This window comes from Camelus ferus, chromosome 20 (assembly GCF_009834535.1).
Source record: "Camelus ferus isolate YT-003-E chromosome 20, BCGSAC_Cfer_1.0, whole genome shotgun sequence".
NCBI lineage: Eukaryota > Metazoa > Chordata > Mammalia > Artiodactyla > Camelidae > Camelus > Camelus ferus.
Genome location: NC_045715.1, coordinates 11,896,696 through 11,906,100, shown reverse-complemented (window position 1 = coordinate 11,906,100; position 9,405 = coordinate 11,896,696).

Here is a 9,405-nt window from a genome sequence, read left to right as displayed (position 1 = left end):
GCCAGACAATTTATTTGCAGGTTTAATTGACATAAAATACTTGCATTGCATGTATCACCTACAAATTATAGAGTTCTAAAATAGCTCAAAGATAATAAAAGACACGAGCCCTGTAGAACCAGATAATCCAGAAGAGTGTGCTCTAAGCTGAACATAGTTTTCCGTTGAAAACACCCAGTAATCTTTCCGCACATTTCAAAAGCTTTCAGTTTTTTCCCCCACATAGAGGATATAAAATCAAAACAACTATCCCCACGGTTGTCTAAAGTTCTCAGTATTTCTGATGCAGATGTAGCCTAGTCAGATTTGATTTCATTCCAAACAGAACAGTAGTTTGCATCTATTTTTTGGATGGTAAAAATTCATCTTTTACTTGCAGAAGTGTCACCCGCAAAGCCCATGAACAATTCTCCAGAAATAAAAATAAAATCTGGATAATAAAATAAAGTCTAACCTTTTCTCTTTTCCTTTGTGCTCAGTCTAGCTGCGCTTGCTCACAGGGTACCGCGTGCAGAGGCCTCGCACCCAGCACTTCAGAGTTCCTGGTGCAAAGTGGCCGGGCGACACTTCCGTCCCGCACGTTGTATGTAAAAGTGCTCCACACAGCGGCTGGATTCAAGATGGCGGGCGGTGAGCAGAGGCGGGCGCGCGGGCTGGGATCTGGACCGTGGGCAGCAGGCCCCCTCCCCCTCATCCGGGCACGGATCCCTCTACAGCAGCCCCGCCCACCGCCTGTCCAGGAGAGCATGCGCCCTAGAGCGGGCGCGCCCGCCTCTCCACTGCCCGCGAAGAATAATTAGTTTGCCTTTTTTTTAATTTGGTTTTATTTTTATTTTTATTTTTATGTTTTGCCATTATTCTTTTTTATTTTATTTTATTTTATTTTATTTTATTTTATTTTATTTTATTTTATTGAGTTATAGTCAGTGTTCAATGTCATGTCCATTTCCAGTGAAGAGCACAATTTTTCAGTTATACATGAACATACATATATTCATTGTCACATTCTTTTTCACCGTGAGCTACCACAAGATCTTGTATATATTTCCCTGTGCTATACAGTATAATCTTGTTTATCTATTCTATATAGACCTGTCAGTATCTACAAATTTCGAACTCCCCGTCTGTCCATTCCCACCCAACTCGATCTTGTTCTATTGGCTCCAAAGACACCAGGCAGAAGGACTCTTACTGGGGACTGACTCGGGAGGGTAGGTAACAGAAGCAGAAGATTAAAATGGCTATTGAGAGCTCACAGTCCTTCTAGAAGGAATGAGATCATGCTAGAGGGGAGGGGAGATAACAGAGACAGGGGAGCACCAGTACTGGGAGCTGGAAGAGGGGGAAGTGACAGACTTAATCTTTGGTGGGTCTGGCCTCTGGGGCTATCAAAGGAAACTAGAGAAGCATTTCAAAGATTTTCAATATTTCAGAAATTTATTTGTAAATTCTTCTGAATCTTGGAAAATGTTATCTAATTTCTTTTATCAGATCACCAAATTAATTCGTATCTCTCCGATAAGCCATTACTTTTCTGAATTTTTCTCTTTTGACTGCCAAGAGTTGCATATACTTTGCATGAACTCTCTCTCTTCACTCATTCTCTATAATTTTTTCATCCTGAAGTTCAAATTGCATTTCAACCACCAATAACAACAGTAAAGAAATGGTTCAGATGTAGCTCTCGTGTTCCGATCAAAGCTATTTCTCTCAAGGTGGTTCACACTCTCAGACTTTAAAAGATGTGCAAACATTTATGTCATTACTAATATACCGGCAAAGCCTCAGCTGTACCAAAGGCCAGAAGTAAAATTAGAGCAGTGAACTAATTAGCACCGTATGTACTGAAGGAAACTGGCAGTTACTTTTTGTATTTACCACTTGAGAACAGGAGGATGGAGTTTGTCAAGTTTAAAACCCAAAGTGCTGACAAAGTACAAAGCATTAACTTTTGAGACTCAAATAGTATTACTACCGGCAGCATGCAAAGGCATCTTTAAGAAGTCCAAAAATTGGCACCAGAGAACCAATTGCATTGCATCAGGGAAAAAGAATTGAGTGCCTTTTGGCTTTTGAGCTTTTCAGAACAACAAAATTGCTTCTCTTCTGGTGAGAAGCTATAATTGTTGCTCTGATAAAAAGATTTCCTGAGACAAAGTCTTCTTTTAAAAATAAGCCTAGATCAGATTGTTTACCCTTAACTTAAAATTGTGCACCCCAATGAAGATTTGTACAAAATTGCATTAAATAGGTCCATACTATTTTTCTGCAGGATTTAAAAGCTAATGATGTTTGTCTGTCACCTCCACTCCTTCAATGTGTCTGGTTGAAGTGACTGATACTTGCAGGGGAATTTATCACTTAGAAGGGTTTGGTCTGTCTGCCTTTCAAAAAGCTTTGCAGAGCTTGCTGGGAATGAGCATGGTAGAGTAGAATGGAAGCAGCTCTCAATGCGTTTTGTCATCTGTTTTTTTCTCTTCTCAGTTTTTTTCCTCACATGCTAATTCTGGCTACTAAAAACATCTTTCATTCCTTATGCCTAGCAACCGATCTACTTCATGAATAGACAATTGAGCTGCAGCAGTGATAGGGAATTAAAGCCCATCAAAGGTTAGGACAGATTCTTGATCCAGAACGGTCTGGATTTGAATTCCAGCTTTGGCTCTTACAGCCTTGTGACCTAGGACAAGTCACTTCATTGCTCTATTCTCAGTTTCCTCATCTGTAAAGCAGGGATAATGGTATCAATGCCTGCTTCAATGGGTCATTTTAGAAATGAAATGAGCTCACTTTTGTAAAGTGCTTAGAACACAGCTTGGCATTTGGTACATGTTATATATTTTGAATTAATTAATTATGTTAGGATAATTGCTCTTAATTGTGAAGGCTAGAAACAAGTTAAATGTCCATCCATAGGATGGCTGGTTAAATCAGATACAGTACAGTTATACAGGAGTATACAATGTAAGTATTAAAAAGAACGTGGCAAGTTCCCCTGTCTTTTACGGGAAGAGCACCAATAAAAAAAGACACACACACACACACACACACACACACACACACACACACACACACACACACACACACGATGAGGTCCTGGAAGAACACAGAGGTAACTATAATCAACGATTGTTTCTGAGTGGCACAGAGACTTAGGAATTTGAGAGGTTTCTTTTTTTTATTATATACCCTTTTGTTCTACAAAAAATGTTTTGTTCTAAAAAAAAAGTTCTAAAAAAATTAATCCGGTTTCAGTTACTACTTTTTCAATAAAAGTCTAGTTCACTATAATTTTATTAGGAGAAAAAAGGATATTTGTGAAAGATTAAGGCCATGGACTTAAATTTGCTATCTAAATGAATGAAGGCAAATATAAGAGATTCTGAACTACTTTGCTGGTATCTTTTGCATTAACGCAACATTAGTGTTTTCTTTGGGAACTGAGAACTAGCACTGAACATCCTCAACCCTCACTGTGTTTTCCAAGACATGACTTGGGGCTATGATGTAGTCAATAACTCACCGTAACTGAACCACATTTTATTACTTACAAGTATAAGATTAGGTGTGCTTCAGCCTGCCTATCTGCCCTCCTCCACCAGGCACTTTCCTTAATTTTTACAAGAGGTGGATCTATGTTAAGAGGATAATAGAACCAGAAAATGAGTCACTGCAAGAAAAACACAGAAAGCTAGTCATTCCTTATAAACGAATAGCCTGATTGTCCCAAACATTTTCCCTATCAGTTTACTGTGATGCCTATGATTCCCACCATTAGTCACTCCTTAGGGTTAAGGTATAGACTCTATAGACAGGAGTTTTCATATAAAGGAAACCATTATGCACAGAATGCAAAAAAAGAAAAAAGTGAAGAAATTGAAGTGTTGAGAGCTAGGTAGCTACAGAGCGTGTGGATTTCAGAGATAGCCTCCAGCAGTGAAAGAGACATTTACACGGTCAAAATAGGACTGCATCCTGGCTCTGATGCTGTCATATGTTCACTTTGGGAATTAGTTCACACCTCTGGGCCTCACTTTCCTACTCTGCAAAACAAGGATAATACTTGTATTTACGATAATACAAAAAACCTTGTTTTGCTGTATATCCCCAGAGTCTAGAACAACACCTGGCATGTAATAGATGCTCAATAAATACTTGTTAAATAAACAAATGTGTTAAATGAGGTAATAGAAACTACTTGAAGGCAGGAGGTGGCCAGTATATCTTAGTTCTCACCTCCTGGTTCCTGGAAAGCATTTGACAAGATTTTTCATGGTATGTTCTTCATAAAGAGAGGATTATGGGCTAGAGGCGAGGATTAGCAACTGCTTCAACAACTATAATCAAAGGTAGATTAATGGATCACTGTCAGTCTGGTGATGGGTTTCAGGATTTACCATGAGTAAATCCATGAAGCATTTTTGTCATCTACTTGGGTAAGAGTATAAACAGTGCGGTTCATCATATATTTGTATGACACACCAAACTGAAAGAAGGGATATATTGGAGGGAAGACTCAGGAGATTTTGACTGATTAACTTGAGGGAGAGAATTAAATGAGATGAGATTTAGCCAGGTATATTTAAGGCCTTGCATTTGGATCCAAAAAACCTTAAAACATATGAACATAACAGAGGAGACTTTGTTTATATATACCACAATTTCTTTATCCAGTCATCTGTCATTGGACATTTAGGCTGTTTCCATGTCTTGGCTATTGTAAATAGTGCTGCTATGAACACTGAGGTGCATGTATCTTTTCGAATTAGAGTTTTCTCCAGATATATGCCTAGGAGTGGGATTGCTGGATCATGTGGTAAGTCTATTTTTAGTTTTTTAAGAATCTCCATACTGTTTTCCATAATGACTGCAACAAATCACATTACCACCAGCAGTATAGGAGGGTTCCCTTTTCTCCACACCCTCTCCAGCATTTATTATTTGTGGACTTTTTAATGATGGCCATTCTGAGTGGTGTTAGATGATGGGGAAAGAGGGCGGGAAGGGATAAAATGGGAGTTCAAGATTGGCAGATATTAACTATTATATATAAAATAGATAAACAACAAGTTTATATTATATAGCACAGGCAACTATATTCAATATCTTGTAGTAACCTACAATGAAAAAGAAAATGGAAAGGAATATATATGTATATGTCTGACTGAAACATTATGCTGTACATGAAAAAAATGGAAACAACACTGTAAACTGACTATACTTCAATTAAAAAAATATATGAAAACTAGCTTAAGTTTAGAGATGAGTGATCCAGATCATGAAGGGATATGGTATTATGTGTATGAGGTTTAATTAAAGAAAAGGAAAATTTAGCCTGGAGGAAAAATGTAGATGAGGATAAAATGTTGCTAGGCTGTCACATGGGAAAGAAATTAGATTTGATCTCTAAAGCACCAACAGGTAAACTATCTTTAACAGAGAGAATTAATACAGAGATTTTTGTCTCAGTCTAAGGAAGAATTTTTATGGGTTAAAAACTGTCCAAAGATGGGATAAACAATAATGGTTTTCTTCATTGTAGAATGTGCGTCCTTCTAAAAAACATCAGAGAGCAAAAAATGTTGAAACATAAACACTGTTATTATTTGGAAATCTCACCATCTGTTTAACCTCAAGCATGCTAATGCATTGTTGAAAAAAGTTTTGAGTTTAATAGTTCACTGAATTTGGCAGATGTTCTTGCAGCGGTTGGTCCAGAGCTCAGCAGTGAAGTTACAGACAGGATGGTACTTAGATTAAACAGCATTTGGGGCCCCTTTCAAATCTGGGAGCTTATTATCTTATAAATGCCAGGAGCATTGATTCTATTGAGATCATAGCTCAGCCTGGCCTGAGCGCTAGGCCTCCTGTGAATATGTGAGTGTTAGCTCCGTCGTTGGACTCCGACAGCTCCATCCACAGCCGGTTAACTAGAATGGAAAGCTGATGCAGTTGCCAAGCAACTCAGATTTGGATAAATATGGCTCCCTTTTCTGGTGTACCCGATCAGTAGATAAACAAACATTCTTTTGAGTATGACTCAGTCTTATCCTATGAGTACCCTCATAAAATTAATGAAAGAATCAAAAGCAGATATTTAGGTAATTCAGGGCAAGCATTTCTATGAATAGTCTAAAAATTGTACAGCCCAAATGGCTTGACCCATGCCCTCAATCCTACATTTTAATGTGTGAGTAAGACAAAGTCTCGGCAACGCTACACCTCTCCTTGAGTAGGCGGTAGATGGGGTAGCAACCAGAGATAGAACAAGAAGACAACAGACCTGGAGGTAAGTGTGAAACTGTATTTCTCCCATAATTTGGAGTTGATTTGTGAGTTGGGATGTCTTTTTTTAGAATCTTGGACCACAGTCAGTAGCTGCTAGCAAAACAATGAGGTCAGTTTCTGGCAGCAATGAAATGGTTCTTTCCCCAACCAGACTCTGAGCTCTTTGAGGGCATTTATTTTTGTATTCCACAATGTCCAGAAAGCATAGAGTACTAGATATTAATTTATTACTATTCCAGATCAAGGATGTCCTTGACATAATGTATATTCACTTATGTTTCCCAAATTTATGGGCACAAAATATGCATAGTATACTAAATATACATAATAATACACATACCAATCAAGATACTGAAATGATGCAAATGAATTCTCTGAATATATTTATTATTATTGTGACACTTTAAAGCTTAAGCCAAGAAAAGCATTTTTCCTAAAACAGCGGTGAAATATTGATACTCATCCATCAAACCTTTTTTTCAACAATTCCCTGCCATGCTTCTGTTTAAAATTGGTGACGTTTCAAAGTATTAAGTGTTTATATTTCAACATTTTTCTTCTTCTGATTTTAAAAAAATGACATGGATTCTTTTTACTATGAAGAAAACCATCATTATTTTATAATAATTTTTAAAAAAAAGCAACCTAGGAAGATTCCAGCTCTCCCAGTGGAGAGAATGACATTGGCCTAAATCATGCTACACTATCCCCCATTGGTACGCCCATGGCAGGGGGTGAGAAGTGGGGATGGAGTGGAAATCCTGAACACTGGGGCTGAAGGCTCTTTATTCAATCGTCTGCTCTAGAGTGGGCCTGGCCTGAAGAGCTGGCAGTCACACTTCAACTGTGGCTGAGGAGCCTGCAGTGGCTTCTGCTACAACTTTCTTCCCCTCTCCTCAATCCTACTGTCACCACCCCTACCCCTAACCCACATGCCACTCTCGCAAATTTTTAAGGGTTTTGCATTGCGAACAACTTTGGGAGTCACCAGATCCAAGAAGCATAAAAGGAAGGGTATTGAGGAAAGCTTTCTTGTAGCCTTGAAAGGCAAATTGTTGGAGGGAGGAAAAACTGGGCTGGATAAATGTAAGAGGGAAATCAGATCCTCTGAAGGCCACCTGGTGTATAGTAAGTTTTCTCCTTAACGTTCGCATTAGAGGTTCTGCGTTACTACTGTCACAGCACTGTCATCACCCTTATTTATAGATAAAGACATTGAGATGCCCAAAGAGGTAAACAGCTGGGCCAAGAGTTCTTTTCTCATTTTGCTGGACACAAAGCCATTATATGACTTTTGGAGAAAGACTGTTTAGAGAAGACAGAATCAGTAAGAGAAGAGGGTTCATTTAATGTAAATCACCACCATTGTTCTGTTCTCTCTCTCACATGGGCAGAGATGACGCTACTTAAATCAGGGCTTTCCTATTTTTCTCATTCCTCTCAAAGACTCTAAATATTATGAGCCCTTTAAGGGCAAGGTCATATCTCAATGGTCCCTTTTGTATCCCTAGCACTCAGTACAGTGCCAGACACTCCGCCCAGAGGTAGAGAATGAAGCTGATGGGGAGAGGAAACATTGGCATATTATCTGCATAAAATGATGCGAAGGAGTTTCAAGCTTATGAAGACCTGGGACTTCACTTTACCTCTGCCACTAGCTTACGGTCCTGGGCAAATGACTTAGCTCATCTGTGCTTTGATTCTCTATGAATAACACAAGTAGGCTGAGTTGTGGGTTCTTTACACTGCCTTCCGCCCCTTACCTTCTGTGTCTGCAGGGAGGCTTCTACTTCATAGGGAACGGAAACATTCTGCTGGAATCCTGAGTCCATATCATCAGTAGCACCTGCCGGTTCTTACATAGCGCAAATTCAAGACGCCTAATTTACCGCTTGAGAGGAAATTCATGTGCTCACAATAAGAAATTAAGAAAAGCAGAGGGGGCAGATACCAGACATAAGAAAACAATAGCCCCAAGCCTGTGGAAGGAATCCACAAACACAGGCCAGACTCTACACCGGGACCAGCTCGACCCTGCCCCTTGGGTGACAAGAGAGGAATGTACTGTTGGGACTCACAGGACACCTCCCACAGAGGCCACTTCTCCGAGGTGGAGAATCATAACTAGCCCATCTGAAAACACAAAGTGAAAGACAGACAAAATCAGGTGGCAGAGGAATATCCTCCAGGACAAGATACAAGGGAAAATCCCAGAAGAAGAAATAAGTGATGAGGAAATAGGCAACTTATCTAAGAAAGTTTAAAATGATGATGGTGAAGATGTTCAGAGAACTCAAGAGAAGTATAGATGCAAAGTAATTAAGAAAAGCAAATAGTAAACAAGTCTAGGCAGCATTGACAAATAATCATGGGAACCCTGGAATCAACTTTTAAAAAATGGTAGCTATTTACTATAATTTGGTGGAAGCCAGCCTGGAGACCTACTAAGCATATAATATGACTCTTATGTGTAGTGAGCAGTGTTCCCTTGGGAAGAAGATCCTCTATCATGTTAAAAGGATTCTACTTACTTATGGAGGTGTGAAAACGTTAACCCTCAGAATCTAAAACCTATGGTCTCCTCTTAGGAAGACGTGTGCCAGGACAAAGTGAGAAGCACAGCGCTGATGTGTTTGTGCATACAGGAGAATTTTTTAAAGTCCAATTAATTCTTAATCCAAGACGTTGTCTTAGTAACTACTATTTCAAGATGCTCGGTGCCTGCAACATAATTCATAGCTCCACCAAAGCAGGAGAAAAATAGAAAAAGACAGAACCTTAAAATACCCTTGCCAATTAAATCCTGAATTATTTTTGACTCTGAGAATAGTCAGTCATTTGATTTAAGCTGTTAAGGATGATAAAGAACGCACTGATCCTTCATGCTTCCACTTACATTTTCGTTATTTCACAATCTTCAGTGTGTTTTGGGGTTTCATCACGTCTCCTTTACCTCTGAATCCAAAGTGTTAAAAAATAGATATAAAGACCAGCTTAATATTGGATCTTTACCTTGAAGCCTCATGCCAAAATCATGGAGTTCATGACCCACGTCACTAAATTACCATAATCCCAGGACAATCTCAAGAAATATACAAGATGTGATGCAGTGGAGGC